This window comes from Grampus griseus (genome assembly GCF_964374135.1).
Source record: "Grampus griseus genome assembly, chromosome: 3".
NCBI lineage: Eukaryota > Metazoa > Chordata > Mammalia > Artiodactyla > Delphinidae > Grampus > Grampus griseus.
In genome coordinates, this window is record NC_139019.1 from 101,925,270 (window position 1) to 101,944,901 (window position 19,632).

Here is a 19,632-nt window from a genome sequence, read left to right on the forward strand (position 1 = left end):
TACTTTGTTCCCATTCAACTTGGAAAAGCTTTATGGGTAAAAGGGATTTTCAAGAGGATCCTGAGATAAAATGTATCTTTTGCAAAGAAAGCTGTGCTTGGAAACCAAAATACAAAATGAAGGAAGCTAGACACAGAGTGAAAAAAAGAGAGATGGAATTAATAAAGAGAAAACGTTTAAAAGGATCTCATCTTCATGTTGTATCTTATTATGCCAGTGACTCTATGTCGACCTATCTCCCAAACTCCAGATTTGCGTATATGCTGGTTTACTTGGCATCTCCACTTAGATATCTAAGAGTGCTCTCAAACGTACATGTTCAAAATAATACTCCAGCTCCCACCTCCCCCATCCCCTAACCTGCTACTTCCCCAGTGTTCCTCATCTCAGTAAATGACACCACCATCCACCCAATCATAAGTCCTCTGGAATCTGACTCCAAAACGCGTCTGGAGCCATTCACTTTCTCTCCCTCTATGCTACCAACATTCGTTGTTCAAGCCACCGTCATCTCCTGCCCAGCCTACTTCCATAGCCTGCCATCAGCCTACGACAGTAGTCCTCATTATATTTTCCAACTTAACTCAGATCACAGCACATCTCTACTTAAAATTCTCCAATGGCTTCCAATTTAAGGAGAATTCTTAACAGGACTTCAAGGACTGACATGATCTGCTTCCTGACTGTTCCTTCCACCTCATTTTCTACCACTCTCCAGTTCAAATCCTGCCTCAAAAGCTTCATTTTTTTTTTTTCAAACTCCAGTTTCTTTGCACACAGCTGTTTCCTACCCCTCAGTTCTTCTTCCTGATCTTCACTTGGCTTCCTCCTTCTAGTCGTTCAGGTGTTACTGTTTCAAAGAGAGGTATTACTTCTTCAGCACAACCTTCTCTGACCAACCAACCTAAAATAACCCCCTCCCCAGTGACAGAAAGTCACTTTCTATAACATCAACTTGTTTTATTCTCTCCCCAGCACTTAACACCATCTGAAATCACTGTGTTTATCACTTTATTAGTCCATTGCACAACCTAATTTGTAAGCCACTTCAAAGGAGGGTTCTTGAGCCACTTGTTTACTTCTGTATCACCTATATTGAGAACAGTCCCTGGCCCCGATTGAGCCTCAATAAATGGATGTCCAATAAATAAAGAGCAACTCATAGAGTCACTGACTTTCTAGGAGTTAGAATACAAAAAGGAGTTTGGAAAACTTGATGTCCAAGGGTATACAGTCTTAAAACATGGAAAGAAATATCTGAGACCTAGGGGTAAGTGTCCATACCCACTAATTGACTAGATTTAATTGATGACTGACAAAGGAATTCACATAATCGTCTTATCTGAATAATATTAATAAAGGGCTAGACATTCTATATTTTTGAAGTGTAATCTTTTTTTTTTTTTAATTGGAGTATCATTGCTTTTGCAAAGCAAAAATGAAGCTACAGAATTACTGCCCGGATTTTTCTGCTTTCTTGTACAATCTATAAAAACCAAGTGAAGCTGTTGGGTGGCTTGCTACTTAGTCAAGGGACAAACTTATCATTATTACTCACTTAAGCTGTGTCCCAAGTTCCACTGTCTTTGCAATTACTTCAGAGATGAGAGATGAGAGCATAAAACAAAACTGGTAAAGTAAGCCAACTACAGCTGGAGACCATTAACAGCAAAACTGGGTATGCAGAAAAGAGCAGTGGGATGGATGCTGAAGTTATCTCAACTGGAGAAGCCACATAGAAGTTACAAAATTGTGCTGAATTCTGATCCACAAAGAATACCAACAATGCTTTCTGATATGATTCTTTCTGCCACCAAGCTTCACAAAGCCCTCCACTTATTATTTCATTTATTCTAAGAGGTTTTGTGTGTGTCTGTAAATTGGAAAATGTAAGTCAAGATAGTGGGTCCCCTTAGAGTGGAGGACAAGATTTTAAAACATTTCTAAAATTGAAGGCAAGGGGCAAAAATGTACAATGGCAAAGATGAGCCTTACACAGATTTATAAATGTTTTGCTTCTAGGTCTGAGGTGTCTCCTAAATTTTGTCAACACTAGAGCGTTTTGTAATTCCCTCTGGGAAATGTTAAGCTCAAATAAGGTAAGATGTAACAAAAGCCATGTAACCTTTACAAGAGAATATTTTTAGGACAGAAAGTCCCTGCATGGGGTTGCATAGCGGGAGGTGGGGGGTTAGTGAAGATGTGTGACTGCGTCAGCTTTCCTCAAAAGTGAACACTGATCAGGTTACCAGCAGCCAGTCTCTCCATCACGCTCCCCCTACCTGCAAAATCTCATGTGAGATCATATGGTACTTGCTTTCTCTGTCTGACTTATTTCACTTAGCATGATGTGCTCAAGGTCCATCCACATCACCACAAATGGCAGGATGTCCTTCTTTCTCACAGCAGCGATCATATTATAATATATAAATGTATCAAATTAATATGTTGTACACCTTAAATTTACACAATGTTATATATCATGTATATTTCAAAAAGTATATTTCAAAAAAATCCCTTGTGAGAGAGGCAAGTACACCTTATTCTTATAAGTTAGGAGCCAAAATCTTATTCCTTAAAAACACAGACACTATTCCGGTCACTACTACACAAGATCCTCTTTATGACATTTCCTTGATAAAACAGTAACAAGAACAATGACAGTAAGAAAAGGTACTTAGGCTTCCCCTGGGATTTTATTTTTTCGTATTTCTTCACATGTTCTTCTAATTGAACACTAAAACTTTGGAGTAAACAAGCCACCCCTTCCCTGCTCCCAGAAGATGCACTGACCTACCTCGTCCCTGGGTGACTGCAATCTCAAAACAGAACTTACAAATGCTGAGGAATGCCAGCTGTTTAGGTTTTTCCTCCCTTGTAAAGCTCTGCTTTCCCATAACCAGCTGTCACTGGCAACTAAAACCTTTGATATCTGGTTGAAATATATCTTATCCAAAAAGAACTTTGGGTTTGGTGCTTGGGAACCAAAATACAACTGACATTTTATAATATATTATGGGATAATACTTTACTTATTTATATCATTAAATAAATAAGATTTTCTGTCAGCAATAACTTTAGCCAAGGAGCTTTTTATTGCTTGGAATTTTAGAGGGGGTCTTCGGGAAAGCAATTACCAGTGGTAGCCACTTCTGTCCAACCACTCCACTCTCCTATGATTATCATTTTCTGTAAATTGGATCCATTTAACCTCTGTAGAAAGACTCATCCTTATAATAAAATCATTAGACCATAATGACTGATGAAATGAGAAAGTGGCAGAAGGAAACAGGTGTTTGAAAGACATTTATGTAGCTCTATGGAAAGGCTGGTGGCAGTTGCTATGTTACTATTGGCTAGAGGGTCTTATTATGTCTCCAATTTAATACCTATAATATGTTTCTCTCAGTCATGCACTCAGGCAAAAAAGTGAGGCAATGGAACCTGGGAAGATTTGCAGTTGGGTCCATCTTAAAGGCTGTGTATATATATTTGAGTGTGTGTGTGTGTGTGTGTGTGTGTGTGTGTGTGTGTGTGTGTGTGTGTGTGTGTGTGTGTGTGTGTGTATTCCTGTCGAGTACTTCCAATTTGGACAAATCTGACACTGAGATCTATTACCTAAATATACATCAGGGTATACATTTTCCTAGCTTCAGCATCGGGGAAGACAGGCATGTCTTTTATTTCCTGTCCAGTGATATTATTTAGGCTTTAAATCATTTCCTTTACATTTTTTATTTGAAAGAAGAGGAGCCTAAGAAGAATAATGCATCAATGACTTCACCATCAGACTTTAGGGATTTGACTGCTATAATGCCATGTGGCTTTTTCAAATAATGAAGTTTTTTTTCTTTTCTTTTTACTTTGGTAGTTCCATCAAACCAGAGCTGCTTTATTGAAAGGGATCCATTTTTTTTTTTTTTTTTTTTTAAGAAACATTACTTAGGGACATAAGAATAACACAATGTGAGGCTGATTTCCCCTAAAGATAGAATGGCAATGAAATGAAAAAGAAAGAGTGGTGATGTAGAGTCTAATCCTTCCCTAGAATAAAAAGCTCAAGTTAAAAGGGCAAAACTAGTCCATGCTTCTTAAGATGAAAGTGATGGTTAGGAGGATTGCTATTTTGACCTAATGGGAACTGCAAAGAGAATAATGAGGTTACATGACCCCACGCTAGTTTGTAAATGACTACTTTCTTAGAGAACAATTCCATTTTCAGCAGCTGTCTACCAATTACATTCTCAACTAACACACACACACACACACAAACACACATACACACGATGGTGGCTGTACCTCTCTTCCTTCATAAATCCCAAAATACTTCATTTCCACCTCAAGTCTTGTTACAATGGGTTTAGAACAAATTAATTCAAAATAATCCTACATTATGCAGCCAGGATTTTGCCTTTCTCTTTAATTATCTTTGTGCAAGCTCCTTTTAAAAAGCATGTTTAATGTAGGCATTTGTCTTTCCTTTGCTGTTCTATGCAAATTTGAATAAGATATTTGGGTACAGAAACTTGAGCCACTGTTGTGTCTCTTTAGGGACCCTCCCAGGGAGAGAGAAAAATTGTTCATGCATTACAAATGCCAGTGAGGCAGATTTTAACCATGCAGCCCTGTCGGAGAGCCCTCCTACTTTTGCAAAGTAAACAGCTTTCTGTCTTGCCTGTCGCCATTTGATCAATGTCTTTATGATAACACAATAGCATTATAAAAACAGGAACAGGAAATATGATTAACACAAACAAGAACTCTGCAACCCTGAATGGGATTGAAAGTGGGGGGAAAGCAAGATAATGGGGGGGGAGTAACAAAGGAAACCAAATAAATGTAACTCCATATGTACTTCGATTGGCTTTATTGATTCCACACCCTCTCATCACTTCTACCTCCAAAACAGTCAGCCAGCTCAAGACTTAATTATTTTCTTTCTAAGAAAAAGAGAGAGTGAGAGTGTGAAAGAAAGAGCAAGGGAGAAAAGAGCTAGAATCTGTTTATAAGGAAAGCAGTCATTGCTGCTCCTTTTTTTTTTTTTTTTAAAGCACTTAAGGGTCATTAGTCTAACACTGCAGCAAATGTATTATTCATTTTCCTTAGCCCAATTTCTCGCCTAAGAATTCTGCAAGAAAACGATACACACTTCAGTAGAGAGGTGATTGATCAAGCCAGAAGGAACAGAATTTGGGCATCCTGATAAAAATTTTTCTCCGTCTTCTCCGTTAGCATAAATCAATTTTATTTATGTAGTAACACTTGAATACTAACTACCCAATGCCATCCGTCAGGACAAAATTGATGACTATACCTTTAGGTTAATATTACTTGAACATTTCATTCTGAATAATTTATACACATTTCTGAATGTCAATTCCACATTGTTTATTTGGTTTCACCAAGTATAGCAGAACCACAGCTTTTATTAGAAAAAGGTTTCCATCTCTGCTTATTTTGTGCATTAGAGGGGCTCATCCTATTTGGGGCCCTTGATATTAGTCCACAGAAATTGAAACATGAAATAATGTTGTACCTAATCTAGGGTTGCTCATAGCTTCCTTTTTTAAGGGCTTTTTTCTCAGTGCTTTTTCATTTTCAGTGGTAAAAACAACTGGGATTATATATAACCAGATGAAAAGCTGGCAAAATAGAGGTGAGCAGACATTTAATAATAACACTTACATGTTGTCTGTGAAGAGGGTGTGAGTACATTGCATTAACAGCCTCAATTGCTATTTTCACTCTTCAGCAAATAATCTAATCTGTCCACCAAGGCTTGCACTTTACACCACCCTCTCCTTTCGGGTGACTTTCAATGTGTGCATTATTATTCACCTTGTGAAGAACATGATACATTTTATAATCGCTCTATTTGCTCCTTCTTAGGTTTTATGGTAATCACCTTCCTACTGGGCAGAAAACACAAAAACATGTGCACGTTCAGGCTCTGGAACTGAAATGAATGGTCAATTATGAAGTGCTGGTAATATTTACACAATAAGAAAAGAGAAAGGCTTTTTCAACTCAACTTAATTACTGAGGATCTTGACCTTAGTCAACCCATGTCAGATTGTGTTTCTTCTCATCAGAAACACACCCATAATATCAGTTAAGTGCGTATGCAGCTCAGAGGTGATACCTAATTGTGCATTTTTACATTAATGAAGAGCCTTCCATTTAATGTAAAGATTCAATCTACTAGATAAGTTCTATCTTCCTCTCCACCCTCTCCCCACTTTCTTGTACATACACTTTCCTCTACTTCTGAGAAACTTTCTCACAAGCAGTTGTCACAGAGTTTGGTCTCATGAGAATATCTCACAGCCATTGGGAGGAAGCAGCATCTTATACAGGGTAATGCCTTAGACATTAGAGGAATAGTATCAAAACAAGGCGTGAATTCCAAATAAATCACTCTTCAGTTTGATTTATAGAAACAACACTTCTGCTGTGTTCGGAGTCCTCATTAGCAGGAACTTGCAAAGCTGCTGGATTTTATATATGTCCAGAGATACAGTACTGCATGTGTGTGTGTGTGCGTGCACGTACACACACTCGCACACACACGCACACACACAGAGTTGGAAATGAATGAGGGCTGCCATTTGAAAGACTTCCTTCTGATTTGCCTCAGATGTAATTATGATGTTAAAGGAATAAAAATAAAATCTACCTAAAATGTAGGCAGATTAAAAAGTAGCCTGTGCTTAGTTCTGCTTAGACCATCACCTGTGCAGCTTCATCTTTTAAATACTTTGAATAATTTATTCAATTCCACAGATATTTATTGAACTCCAATTACTTGTAAGTCACTGTTCTAGAAACCGCACAGTTGCCAAGCTGAGCAAGTCTGAATTCCCAAATGACCTCCTAGTTAAAAGAGGTTGAGAACACAGGTATTGCAGTAAATATATTATTATGTATGCATACATACATATGTATAAAGAAAACAAAACAAAGCCAAGTTTCATAAGAGCAGCATAAAAATACTTTTGAATTACTAGAGCATGATCTATTTTATTGAAGGTATTTCTTTTGGTTGTGCTATGTCCATTATGCATAATGCTATGTGTTGATTAAAGTTTACATGCCAAGATTTTAATTAGGAATTTTTTATCTTTATTTTTATTTTTTTTTTTGCGGTACGCGGGCCTCTCACTGTTGTGGCCTCTCCCGTTGCGGAGCACAGGCTCCGGATGCGCAGGATCAGCGGCCATGGCTCACGGGCCCAGCCGCTCCGCGGCATGTGGGATCTTCCCGGACCGGGGCACGACCCCGTGTCCCCTGCATCGGCAGGCGGACTCTCAACCACTGCGCCACCAGGGAAGCCCAGGAATTTTTTAAAGTACTTTGTATATTCTGTATTGCTATGCAAGGATTAGCAGTTAGAGTTACATGGGCTTATGAGCTAAGAAAAGAAGGGTACTATGCATTTTTAAGGGCTCAATTGTGAGGACAGATTCTTAAAAGCATTATGCTAAAACTAGACCAGCTGGAGGCAACATCCAGTAAGTTTAAATACTCTTGGTGTCATTTATTGTTAAAAAGGTGAGTCTCACTACTTTGTAGCAAATCCCAAATTATGTAATTGTTACATATGTAATCTAGATCTCATTAACATTATAATAATATATCAGTGAATATTTATGGTCACTATTAGAAATATTGCTTCATGACATTAATTTGCCTCTATCTTGTTCAATGAAACAGGCCTAAAAAATGATACAATTGTTATAAATTGATAGAAATGTAATTATATATTTATTGCTTGTATAATTTTACTTAATTAAGGAATAGCCCTATATGTAATGCTTATTCAAGTTCAATAAATATTCTTAATAATCAATGCTATTGAAGCAATAACTGGCCATTGGCCATTTCAATTATTATTAAGGCTCAATTACTCATTTTAAATATTCAATTTTCTGTGCTATTCACCTACAGGACTTTAAAAATAACTTTAATTCAAGATGATTTCTTTATCTTAAGGCTTAGCTTGCGACATGTTTTAAAACTCTATCCAGATGGACCAAAACAACTTGATGGATAATTCTAAGGGATGACTTTTAAAAGACAAGGAAATGCTAGAACAGTTAGACCAAGTAAATGCCTGGGGTCCTGGTCCTTGCTAAAACCTAAGCTTCCTAGACTTTTTAGTTGGGCTACAGTAATAGGTGTTCATAGAGTTTCTCAGAACTAAAATCTATTGCTGACATACCCTTGATGTTTTCAGATGAATCTCAATACTGCAGAGATAAATGGGTTTGTTTATGGGCTGGGGGGTGCCAAGACAAACTAATGACACAAGTAGTTCAGGCTGATCCCTTCCGTGACTCTGTTGGTGGGGTGGGCTTGCTGTGGGTATACTGTAGGGTTGTTCGGCCAGCGTGTTCTTGCAGCCCAAGCAGTGCTGAGAACAAGAGCACAAATCTTAAACACACGGTCCAAGGATCTTCAAAGCTTCTTGAGGTTATGTAAATGCTCACAGTAACCCTATGAGACTTGTGTTACTATCATCGTTTTATAAGACAGGAAACTGAACCTCAGAAGCCATGTACCTAATAAGTAGTAAACCCTGAATTAGAATCCAGAGTCCCCTAAATGACAGAGCTCTGATCTATCCACTGTGGAGAGCTGCATCCTCACTGAGAAAACAACCCAGGGGCTTCAGGTTGGAACCTAGTTAGATGACTAATCCGCTACTGGCCCATCACTAGAATGAACACCTGAGAATGGTTCCTTGGGGGTAAAAATACCTGATAAAAAGGAAGCACCTTACATAGATTTTAATCTAATAAGCGATATTCGCCTAGCTGATTGCACTATCAATCAGTTGAAGTAGTCACATGGTCATAAAATGTTAAGACCAGAAGGGATTAGGAGTATAATCAAACCCATCCCTTCTTCAAAGTGGTTCCACATCCATGTTAAATTAAAATTGTGAGAAGTCATAGTTGTTTGCTTTTCCCATGTTTCCTTTTGCCAGTGCTGATTTGGGAAAGGAAAACACTGTGTCATTAAAATTTTTCAAAAGAGTAAGGGAAAACAGAAAAATACTTGGCATATTACATTCATCTGAGAGACATTCATTTTGTTAAAATGTGAAATCTATCAAGCAGACAGTAACTAATCTGAGACGCGGTGTAAGGTATAATAATTCCTGGCAGTGAGGAGTACTGCTCATACGGTCTACTCACTCTGGGTATGAGAAATCGCTTTACACTTCTCACTTTGACACACCTGAGTCAGAAAGCTATCTTTAACAATAACTGAAAGAGTTCCATTAACACGTTTTTAAAAACAATAAATATACAGGAATAAACTGTATACAGTTCACCTAACATAGTAAACTAACATGTCCATAGTTATATATGAACTAGTATGTATATTTAATTGCATTCCACAAATAAACTTTTTAAGGTTCTGTTTTCTACCTCTCCGCATACGTTGTTTTTTATTAACATGTATTCAGCAAATATTTGTTGCTCGCCTACTAGACATTGGAGATACAAAGTTGAATAAGACATTTGATCTGCATTTATTAAAAATCTACTATGCCAGAGATTTTGGGAACAATCAGCACCATCAGGTAAAAGTTAGATAGTTGGAAGTAGACTAGACAATAGAATGTGATCACTATTGTTGAGGAAAATATACCTAAGTAACCTGCCCTTGCTAAAAGATAACCTGTATCTTTGCACTGAGGAAAACCTTGAAACACCTGAAAAATCCCTGCATGAAGCCCCTTTGTTTAGCATCTTTTGGTATACATGTCTCTATAACTAAATTGGGCAGAAATTGTTTACTTTTTAGCTAATAAGGCAAAAGAAAGTTATGGATGGATGGTCACACAAATCCAGAATTTCTGCACAGAGGAAGCAGTCAGAGAGACACATACACCCTCCCTCTTCCCTCCCTCCACCACCTTGCTGGAACACTCTTAGTTTTGACTAGAGGCTATGGAGAAAATGTCCTTTATGCTAGTTTAGGAGTAAAGGGCTCTGTGAAGAACATTTAGCAGTTACATAAGTCATAAATTACAGAAATATCCTCTCACCGTGAGAGTTTTGAACGTGATGGTCCCCTTCGCACCTCTCCCCATCGACCTACTTTCAATTGGCACTTCTTTTGAGCAGTCGCTTTTGTACAGAAGCACGGGGATTTTTTTTTAACTGAAATGGAACCATATTGTAGACATTTTGTCAATTAGATTCTAATGTCTTAGATATCTTTTCATATCAGCACATAAAGATCAATCTCATTTTAATGATGAAATATTTCAATTACAGAAATATTAGAATATGCTTAATACCTACCGATATATTGCTTACAGTTTTTATAAGTCTTGGCCAACACTGTGATCTTTCTGAACATACAGGTGATGTCATCTGAATAGCCTTGTGAATATGTTCATAGTGCGTGGTTTTCCACAGAAGAGGTTGTTAGGAGAATTTCTGAGTTACAATCTGTAACCATTGATAGATACTGCTGACTTTCTTCCAAAACGGCTCTGTTTATTGGCTCAGTGGTGATGTGGACCTGTCTGTTGCCTCACATTATCATCTGCTCATGAGACTATGCATCAATATGATGGGAGTCATTAACTCATTATTGTTTTAATTTTGCATTTCAGTGATTACTAATGTCGCTGAGAAACTGTTTCATAGGTTTGCCATTCCTTTGTATTTCTTCTCCAAATTTCACTTTGAATCCTTTAACTGTTTAAAAAAAACTTTTGTCTTTTTCTAACTGATATTTTTGGAGTTCTGTATATATTCCATAAATTAATCCATTGTCTGTTAAATATATTTAAATTATTTCTCTTCAATCTCTCATTTGCCTTTTAAGTTCATAACATTTCTTGTAAAAAAAATTTTACATTTTTGGGGACTTCCCTGGCAGTCCAGTGGTTGGGACTTAGCCTTCCAATGCAGGGGGTGCAGGTTCGATCCCTGATCAGGGAGCTGAGATCCCACATGCCTCGCGGCCAAAAATCTAAAACATGGAACGGAGGCAGTGTTGTAGCAAATTCAATGGAGAATTTAAAGAAATGGTCCACATCAAAACAAACAAACAAACAAACAAACTTTAAAAAGAAAGAAGGGGAAAAAGAAAAGAAAAAAAATTTTATCATGTCAAATATATCACATTTTATGGTTTTCTGTCTTATTTAGGAAGTCTTTTATCATCATGGTCTTTTTTAAATATCCTAGATATTCTTATATTTTTATATTTTCTCATGCTTTGCTCTTCTATTCATCAGGTATTTGTTTGTGTAAGGTGTTAACTAAAGGTCTAAATTTACTATCCATCTGTCACAAATTACTTATTGAATACTTTACCTTGTCCCCATTTATTTGAAATGCTACATTTATCATAAATTACTCCCATATACACAATCTACTTCCAGGCTGTTTATTCTGTTCATGATCTATGTATTTATTCTTGTACCAAGATAATACTGCTGTAATTACTCTAGTATGTTTTGATAGTTAGGAGGACAATTGCTCCTCTTTTTTATTTCTTTTTCAAAATATCATTGACTATGGAGGTGGGGGAGGTGAAATGGGTAAATGTGGTCAAAACGTCTAAATTTCTAGTTATAAAATAAGTCGTGGGATGTAACATACAGCACGATGACTATAGTTAATAATACTGTATTGTATATTTGAAAGTTGCCAAGAGAGTAGATCTTAAAAATTCTCATGACAAGAAAAGAAAAATTTGTACTCTGTATAGTGACAGATGTTAACTAGGCTTATTGTGGTGATCATTTCGCAGTACACACAATATCGAATCATTATGTTATACACCTGAAACTAATATAACATTAAATGTCAATTATATCTCAATTTAAAAATATATCATTAATTGTGTATATTTTCTCTAATATATAAACATAAGTATGTCAATATCCATTTAAATAATTGTTGGAACTTGGATTAGGAATGCCTTAAGTATACAGAATTTTACAGGAATGAATAGTTTTAAAAATCAATGTTTAAATTTGTTCGGGTTTTCTTTTAGGTCCTTTGGTAAAGTATTATAATTTTCCATATGTATGTTACACCTTTCTTGTTAGTTTTATTTTTATATATTTTGTGGGATTTTTTTATTGTTATTTTTGTTTACTATGAATGGGCTTTTTTCATATTTTTTAATTGATTCTTTTTGATATGTAGGAAAACCTGTTTTTGTATATGGATCTCATATCCAGCAACCTACTCATATACTCATGTCTCCTCCTATTTCTAATATACTTTTTTCAACCTTTTGGATTTTCTAGGTCCAAAATTAATGTCTGCAAATACTGAGAGCTTATTCTCTTCCAATATCACTATCTCTACACTGTTTTCTTATTACATAGGTTAGGACCTGAGTACAGTGTTGAAGACAAGTGATGATAGTATTTTTGTGTATATCTTGACTTGAATGGGAAAGCTTTTAATAATTTACCATAAAATATTTTGCTTACTATAGGTTTCTGGTAGACAGCCATTGTCAGTTTTAGGAAATGTGTTTTTCTCCTTAATAGATATTTTTTAACTAAAAAATTAAAGCTAAATTTTATCAAATGGAGTTTTTTAGGCATCTGTTTAGTTGATCATATGGATTTTCGCAGTTAATCTATTTAATTTACTAATTGATGAATTGCATCTATAGATATCCTGATATGAAACCATCCTTACATTCCTGAGACACACTTTATTTGGTTATGATGTGATTCTTATTTCCATTTGCTAATAATTTATTTAGATATTTGCATCTTTGTTCATAAGTAAGATTGGCCTACAGTATGTGCATATGTAACATTAGCCTCATAGAAAGGGTTGAGAAGCCTTCCTGCAGTTTCCATGCCATGGAAGATTTTATGTAACAGAGAAACATCCAGTGACTTGACTGTTAACCATAACTTGCCTAAATAACCATTAGAGTTTCATAACTTTCCTAGTGTTAACATCCATATGACCATGGTATATTTGTTAAAAACTATGAGATTAATGTTGGCATAATACTATTAACACAAAACTTTATTTTTAAAATATATGATTAAACAAATTTTACAAAATAACAGCTAGCATCACTCAGTTTTTATATTATTTTCCTCCCACCTCTTATATTTCACCACAGTTCTTTAGCCCCACAAAAGCTTTATTTCTAACACATCACTGCAAAAATCTGTTCAAAAGCTGCAGCATAGAGACACTCCAAAACACTTGTTCTAACTGTCTGTTTCTTTGGAAGGGCCTCTTCAGTCTTACTCTATTGCTCTATCTCTCTGCACGAGGTGCTCTCTGTTCTGAAAAGTCAAGAAGTGGTTTGGAGAAGGAAAGAAAACATAGGAGGAAAAGACTGATTCAAAATCAACCATACTAAATGCAATGTGGATCCAGGACCAAAAAAAGGACATTAGTGGAAAAACTGGTGAAATCCAAATGATATCCGTAGTGTACCTAATAGTGTTGTACCAAGGTTAATTTCTTAGTTTTAACAAATATACCATGGCTATGTAGATGTTACCGCTAGATGAAGGGTGTAAGGAAAATCTTTGTACTCTCTTTGCTACTTTTCCATGTATCTAAAATGATTCCAAAAATAGTTTCTGACAAAGATTTTGAAAAGAAAAGAGCAACTTTTAAGCTTACAGAACTAAAAAAGGTTCTGGTGCATAGTAGTCATTAATGCTTTGTCAGCTCCTCTGTCATCCACCATCCCACGTCCTCCCCAACTAGAAACCCAAGGTTGTACTGTTTAATCACTTTGTGCCTATGATATGAATTTTCCATCTAACAGAAGAGGTTATTAGTGTGTTTATGTGTGTGCGCGTACACGCACACAGGCATGTGTGTGGTTCTGCAGATAGCTGTTTAGACATGAAGTTGCAGAAATAATAGTGATGATAATGAAGACTATTAGCATTACTTATATGTAAAGTAACGTACTCTGCATTACTTTACTCTGCATTACTTATATGTACTCTGCATTACTTATATGCATATGTAATGTATAAGTACATATATACTTATATATATAGGTACTTATATGTAAAGTTCTACGCTGAGAACTTTCCATACATTATCTCATTCTATGCTCACAACAGCCCTATAAATTAGGCTTAGTAGCCTTATTTAGAAGGGAGGAAACAGACTCAGAAAAATAGGCCACTTGCCCAAATTCACCCTGCCAATAAGCTCCATGGTTCAAACACAGATCTCCTTTTCTGACTTCAGAGATTATGTTTTAAAATGCCACTCAGTTATGTTATTTACTTAATGATAATAACAATGTGACTGAAACTTAACTTCAAAAAACATAAAAACTGACATTTGACTTAATATACCGGTTATCTAGGGTCATAAAATTCCAGTACCACCGTTAAGTAACTATGTGACCCTAGGGAAGTCACGATTTCTATTGTTTTCATTTTTTTCATCTGTAAGATGGGTATAATACCTGTTATTTTACTGATGGTGATGAGGATTAAATAAAACAATGTAAATGACCTAACACAATTCCTGATATATGGTAGGAGCTCAATGAACATGAGTGTCTTTCCTGTAGCCCCATGTCATCATGGCTTTATTGGTATGTCTAGAAATAGCACCACTTCCTCACCCTCTATTTCTGTTTTTAGTTATACTTTAGAAGCTAACAGAAACTATATATTTAATAATAACAATAAACATTTATATAATATTTATAGAGCAGTAATCACTATTCTAATATATATAAATTTAGACCTATGTAAACATATAATATACACATATTACATAGTATTACATATGTAAAAACATATATTACATATGTCCTACAGTATATATTAAGTAATATGTAACATATACATATATGTAAACATATACAATAACATATATATATTCACATAATCCTCACAATTTGATGAAGTAGGTATTATGCAATTTTACAGATGAGGAACCTAGGTCAAGACAGTTAAATAACAGGCTCAAAATTAAAAGCTAATAAGCAGTAGATCTAGGATTTGAACTCTATCACGTGGGCCGTAGAACTCATGCTTATAGCCACTGTTCGCTGTTTTTAAATAAACTGTCTTGATGATGATATTTGCTATCGATTTTAAAAGCTATAACATTAGTACATGTAAGATACTGTAGTCCTGTGCGGTAGAAAGGGAAGCCAGAAACTTAAAGATCAGAAACTTCGAAACTGCATTTCCAATCAGATGCATACAGCCTTCTGCTGAACTCAAGCTGATAACATTTGGAATATCTCATTACTTTTAAAAGGTGGGCTGCTTTCTTTAATTAATTAATGAAAGAAAAATTATCTGTGTCCTTATTGATAGAATGACACTGTAAGTCGTTGTTGACTAAAGCAGTGACATTGTTCAGTGATGGTTACAAAACTACACGCTGTCACTTAGCCTTGCACTTGACTGAAGCGACAGATGTAAAAATGACATTATTCTGACTGCTCTGGGATACGCATCTGAAAGAGGTCGGGAGTGAAGACAATTTTACCTTAGGTCATCATTAACCCAAGTTCACAGAGATACTTTCAGATATAATCAAAAGAATTAACATGGTTTTGCCTGAATTCCCTCAACTTTAGATTATATTACCCTTTTTTTTCTTGGTCTTTTGCCAGAAGTTGGATAGTAGGGGTGGGAGTTGGGGGGATACAATTCCAAATGTAGGTAACAAAATATTTTGGGTAAATCTTTAGCTTGGAAAGTGGCAAGGTGCTTTCTGTGGAGTCCAAGTTAGCACCTTAACCAGATTACATTCTAGCCATTTTACAGTTTCTTTTTCAATTCAAGTGCACAGGATGGATAATTATCACTTAACTCACAATATATTCTTACTGTCCAAGATGGCCATGACTGGCTTTACTGATTTAACTGATTATTTATTTACTTTTAATAATAAAATAAGCTCCTTTAACTCCACTATTCAAAACAAAAGCTAGGGTCTTAATAATAATAATCAAAAATTAGCTACGTGCTCTCCCATCCCATCCCCCTAGCCCCCTGAAACGAAACTTCACCTTTAATTCCTTGATCATCAGCCTCTCACCTTCCCTTTATGTGGTTTTTATTCCACGCTTATTCCTAAAAAATAACATTTTTATATCATTATTTTTCACTTTATGAAAAGGTATCATGGTGTATGTAATTTCTACTTAATAGATTACTAAGACATGAATATATTTTTTGCATGGCACTGCACTGCATGTCTTTTGAGTTGCTATATAGTTCTATATCCAGAGTTTGTTCAGCTACTCCTCCCCTGATAGGCGGTAGGTGGTTTCCAGGTTGTTTTTAACCCCTATTATGAACAGCAGTGCTGCAAATATTATCCCATTCTACATATGCAAGTGTTTCTCTGGAATATATTTCTAGGTGTGGAACTGCCAGGTTATAAGTGATGAATGCTCAACTTGAGGAGGAATATATTTTCCACAGTGGTTGTGTCAATTTTCATATCTACTCATAATTCTGCCAACTGATTGGGTAAAAATTCTCTTGTATTAAACTTAAGTGTTTTCCCCAATCATTAGTGATGATGAATATTTGTTCACAAAGGAAGAAGTCACTTCTATGTGATAGGAGTAGCAAGTCTAGGAATTTTAATTTCTATAAATGGAGATTTATAATGGAGATTTGGTACCCTGAGACAAGGGTGAGGAGAGGGCAGGATGATTTATACCTTACTGACAGGTCAATCACAGAAAATAAACGAAGGTTCATAGAAACTTCTCTGCTAGATAAAACCTCTTCCGAGTTCTCTAACTTGCAGCATAAAAGTCAGTAGTTTTTCAGTTGTTTCTTGTTTTTTTCTGTGAGTACCTTGACTTCTACATGTATGTAAGGAATTCTGAAGACAGGTTGCAAATAAGGGTCTCTACAGTTGTCTCAAGTCCCCAGATAGAGTTCCAAAGCTCTTACATCGCGAGATCTCCTAAAGTGGTATCACTGCTCTGGGAATTTTATTCTCAACATGTTTCTAACCCATAAATTTACTGTGCTACAGAACTACTTCTATGTATTTTATTAATTTTGATCAAGAGCCAGCAAAATTTTCTGCAAAATAGTGAACATTTTAGACTGTGCATGCCAGATGGTCTCTGTTACAACTACTCAGCTCTTCCTTTTCACAAGAAAGTAGCCACAGGAACCTCATAAACATAAATGGGTGTGGTGATGTGCCAATAAAACTTTATTGGTTACCGGGGGTTAAGGGGAGGAGGGGTAAATTGGAAGATTGGGATTCACATATACACACTACTATATTTTAAAATAGATAACTAGTAAGGACCTACTGTATAGCATAGGGAAGCCCTTAATACTCTGTAATGGCCTATATGGGAAAAGAACCTAAAAAAGAGTGGATATATGTATAACTGATTCACTCTGCTGTTCACCTGAAACTAACACAACATTGTAAATCAACTATACTCCAATAAAATTTTTTATAAATAAAAAACATAAAACATTAAACATTAAACATTAAAAAACAAGCAGTGAGCCAGATTCAGCCTATGGGTCACAGTTTGCTGACTCCACGTTTAAATTACCAGAGACCTCCATTGCCCTGTAGATGACACCTATGTTACTAGTGTATCTACTAGCAGAGTGGCCAGTCATTTGGAATCATCACAATGTACTGAACACATACTTGCTGCTACTGTATGTTATAGTATATTATGGCATCATATTATCAATATAATATGCATTTATTTTTTAGGCTGTTTCTTTGTAAGTAGCCAGAAACCTACATCTAAACTTTTCCTATGATAACTTCAATTCAACAAATAAATCAAACCTGTATAATGCCAGCTGCTTTTTCCCCAACAACTCAGCAAGGAGATACTATTTTGCCCAACTTACAGGTGAAGAAACTGAGGCTCAGAGAATTTAAGTAACTTGTTCACAGTCACACAGTGAATAAACAGCAAAAAAAAAAATGAGTATCTGAGCTTGGATTTTCTAGGCCCAATGCTTAGACTTCTTCAATTGAAGCATGTGTCCCATGTGTTCACATGCACTGAAAAATCAGTGTGGTCTTTATTTCTGAACCCTAACAGCTACCACTACTAACATTTATTGAAAGTTTATTTTTTTATAAATTTATTTATTTATCTATCTATCTATTTATTTATGGCTGCATTGGGTCCTCATTGCTGCGCACGAGCTTTCTCCAGTTGCGGCGAGTGGGGGCTGCTCTTCATTGCGGTGCACAGGCTTCTCATTGTGGTGGCTTCTCTTGCTGCAGAGCATGGGCTCTAGGCACGCAGGCTCAGCAGTTTTGGCGCACGGGCTTAGCTGTTCCGCGGCATGTGGGATCTTCCCCGACCAGGGCTTGAACCTGTGTCCCCTGCACTGGCAGGCGGATTCTTAACCACTGTGCCACCAGGGAAGTCCTAAAAGTTTTCTTTTTTTAATATACCCAACATTGTGCCAAGTCCTTTGCACACAGTATCTCATGTGATCCTTACTAAATTCTTTAATATTAAATTTTTCATATTCCTACTGTACACATGAAGAAACTATAGCTTGTCAAGGTAAAATAAATTGCTCAAAGTCACAAAGCTATTGATAGTAATTTACTGAATCAAAAATCACAAAGGAGCACCAAAGCTAGTGTCCTGGGCACCCTGCCTCCCTGCCTCCCATCTGACACATACACAGACAGTGGGTGAGAAACTCTTCCAGGGAAAATGAAGACATTGCCTTAAAAATACTGGCCAGGTAGCTGTCTGGCTGTGAGTTATCATCATATATCTTACCACCACTCATGTTTTTCTGCAATGTGTACTTTTCCTCCAGAGCCATAAAATATCTTGTGTTCTAATGTCCTCAATTTCCATAATCCAGGGTATATCTTTCTCAGAAATATTGCAACTATTTCCTTTGAAGGGCAAAAAGAAGCTGCTTTCTGAGAGACTATCATTTCTGGCATGACTGTCAAAATACTGCTGAAACAGATTCTGCAAACATTTCTTTTAGAGAAGGTATACTTGTTTCCCTGCATTGAGACATTCATAACTGCCTTTCTTCATTCCTCTCTTCCTTTTTCCTTTCTTCCTTCCCTCCTTCCTTTCTCCTTCTTTCCTTCTTTCCTTCCTTCCTGCCTTCCATCCCTAGCTAACTCAATCATTCATCATGTATTCTTCTTTTCATTCATGCCACACTTAGTGGGTGACTGCTAGGTGTCAGGCATTGAGCGTAGATAAAAAGGTGACTAAACGTGATAACTGTCCTCAGGAAGCATACAATAAAGCAAAGAGAGCAGGTATAAAAACAAGCAAATGCAACAAAGCCTTCATACTCAACATGTGGTTCACCTGGGAGTTTGTTACAAATGAGGAATGGCAGATCCCATGCCAGACCAACTTAATCACGATCTGCACATTACCAACGTGTCTGTGTGCACATGAAAGCTTGAGAAACCCCGCAATATCGTAATGTCATAGATATGTACTCAGCCGGGATCATCATGGGACACAAAGGTAGCAAAGATCGCTTCTCTGGAGTGGGAGCATGTATTTTTGGAAATGCTTCACGAGGAGTGATGCCTGAGCCGGGTCTATGACACGTAGTGATGTTTGCCAGGGAGATTAGAAGTAAAGATAACCTAGGGAGAAGGGAAG

At 36.4% G+C, this 19,632-nt stretch overlaps 1 pseudogene across 1 annotated transcript in view; it reads left to right on the plus strand.

The window, feature by feature from the left end:
- LOC309819852 (regulator of nonsense transcripts 1-like) overlaps positions 1–19,632 on the plus strand; it is a 127,747-nt pseudogene that overhangs the window by 25,050 nt on the left and 83,065 nt on the right. The window lies entirely within an intron of this gene.